Source organism: Pygocentrus nattereri, chromosome 9 (genome assembly GCF_015220715.1).
Source record: "Pygocentrus nattereri isolate fPygNat1 chromosome 9, fPygNat1.pri, whole genome shotgun sequence".
In the NCBI taxonomy this organism is placed as follows: domain Eukaryota; kingdom Metazoa; phylum Chordata; class Actinopteri; order Characiformes; family Serrasalmidae; genus Pygocentrus; species Pygocentrus nattereri.
The window spans coordinates 46,380,085-46,382,584 of record NC_051219.1 but is presented as its reverse complement, the minus strand read 5'-3'; the positions used below and the strand labels follow the sequence as shown (position 1 = coordinate 46,382,584).

General features: G+C 47.8%; 1 long non-coding RNA gene across 1 annotated transcript in view; it reads left to right on the top strand.

Annotated features, from left to right (window-relative positions):
• Positions 1–717, top strand: part of LOC108410581 — a 3,545-nt gene extending 2,828 nt beyond the window's left edge. Inside the window, exon 2 of the long non-coding RNA XR_001856494.2 lies at positions 1–717. This exon is cut by the window's left edge and continues 284 nt beyond it. This is a non-coding gene — a long non-coding RNA (uncharacterized LOC108410581).
• The last annotated feature ends 1,783 nt before the right edge of the window (positions 718–2,500 follow it).

Here is a 2,500-nt window from a genome sequence, read left to right as displayed (position 1 = left end):
TCTCCTCCAGTATCCAGACACTTCGTCAGGTGGTTGGGGTTGCAGGACCCGGGTTGGACGGCGTGGAGAACCTGGCGGTGCGATTGGGTGTGAGGTGCTTAGCCCTAATGAAGAGGATCCTTTCCCCGGAGTCTTCATCACCCCTGACCTACAGGACTGTCAGGGCCCCCTCCTGGACTGTGAGGAGGACCGGGGTCTGGACCTGTCCTCAGTTTCCGGAAAAATGCTGTACAGGACGTGTGTGAAATGTTTTAATAAGAAAAATCTCATGAGCAGAGCTGATACGCCGTGGCGCCATGCTCTAGGCCTCAGCCCCTCAGTGCTTTTGTTTTGATGCGTTGTTTTAGGCTACGTCCCCTTTTTACTCTGCTGAGTTCTGATCTTTACACCCCACACTTTTATTCTTGGTTGTAGAGAGAGAGGTTCAAGTGTCAGCTGCTGAATTTTGTTCTCGGGCAGGCTAAGCTGGCGGTGTACATCACCCGTAAAAACCAAGTGGGGCGAGCAGCTGACACTGACGTCACCAGAACCCTCTCTAGACGGGTCAGATCAAGAGTTTTAATTGATTTTAATTATTCCAAATGTATGAGTGATCTGGAGACCTTTATGTCTGCGTGGTGCTGCGGGGAGGCTGTGTGCTCAGTCTGAGAAGACCAGCTCTGCTTTGCACCGTGTTTTATATGAAGCTTTTAAAGGTTCCACTCATTTATTGGCTTATTTATATCTTTGAAGTGACTTTCATGCACCGAACGAGGACCTGGTGACACTAAAGTCTGGTTAAAAGTCAAAAGTCTCTCCCCCTCTCACTCTCTCTCTCTCTGTGTCTCTCTCTCTGTCTCTCTCTCACTCTCTGTCTCTCTTCCTCTCTCTCTCTCTCTCTCTCTCTCTCTCTCTCTCTCTCTCTCTCATCCTCTCTCTCTCTCTCTCTCTCTCTCTCTCGCTGTCTTCCTCTCTTCCTCTCTCTCTCACTCTCTCTCTTCCTCTCTTCCTCTCTCTCTCTCTCTCTCTCTCTCTCTTCCTCTCTCTCTCTCTCTCTCTCTCTGTCTCTCTCTCTCTTCCTCTCTCTCTCTCTCTCTCTCTCTCTCTTCCTCTCTCTCTCTCTCTCTCTCTCTCTCTCTTCCTCTCTCTCTCTCTCTCTCTCTCTCTCTCTCTCTGTCTCTCTCTCTCTCTCTTCCTCTCTTCCTCTCTCTCTCACTCTCTCTCTCTCTCTTCCTCTCTCTCTCTCTCTCTCTCTCTCTCTCTCTCTCTCTCTCTCTCGCTCTCTCTCTCTCTCTCTCTCTCTCTCTCTCTCTCTCTGTCTCTCTCTCTTCCTCTCTCTCTCTCTCTCTCTCTCTCTCTGTGTCTCTCTCTCTCTGTCTGTCTGTCTCTCTGTGCCTCTCTCTCTTTTTGTCTCTGTCTGTCTCTCTGTCTCCCTCCCACTCTGTCTCTCTCTCTCTCTCTCTCTCTCTCTCTCTCTCTCTCTCTCTCTCTCTCTCTCTCTCTCTCTCTCTCTCTGTCTCTCTCTCTCTCTCTCTCTCTCTCTCTCTCTCTCTCTCTCTCTCTCTCTCTCTGCCTCCTCTTCCTCTTTCCTCAGAAACAGTGTGATGAATGTTTAACAGGTGAAGCCCACGCTGTTTGGGCACATTTCACTTCTGATTACATCACAGCACCCCCCCCACCCCAGATGTACACGTGCATGCTTACACACACACACACACACACACACACACACACAGAGTACTAAAAATAGCCGTGTGATATTTTTGGATGAAGGAGCTGCGGCTCCGGTGCTGAAGCTGAATTCTGTATTGAAGCTTCACAGCGTTTCTCAGAAACGTTCCGTTTTACAGAGACACGGATTTTTTTAGCTCATAAGGCGACTGTGTCTCTCACCCTTACGTGTCTGTAAAGAAAAGCATTGATTCAAATTGGCAATGATTCGCTGTCAGTTTGCATGTTAATGATGCATATTTCTGCTCGTCTCTCTTACAGTGAGAAACAGAGCGTTCATATGCAGCGTCTGCCACAAAGCTAGTACACGCAGAACTGAGCACATTGTTTAATCTGCGCCATAAAAGTCTTTTTGCTTGACCAAGTTTAATAAACTTCTTATGAATGTAAACAAACCTCATGTTTGAAATACTAGCTCATGTCTTGTGAGCTGGTTAGAAGAACAAAGGCCTGGTGAGGCTTCAGATGTCTCCTCAGTGCTCCAGCCGGCGCGTGCACTCGTTAGAATCGGATGATGACCAGCTGGAACACCGGGCTTCCTAAAGACGAGTCTGGAAATGCTCACAGACTCACGCTGAGATGTACTGAACTGCTTCAAAGTCAGAGCTGAAAACAAGTTTCAGGCATTTTTCTGAGTTTTGCTTTAAAGGACCCTCTGCCTTAATTATGTGTATTTTATTGATTGAACATTCCATTTTATCACCAATAATGTTATAATAACACATCCAGAACTGCCCCATGCAGCGACAGAACTGCAGAACTCACAACGCTAGCAGGCACAGGACCAGAA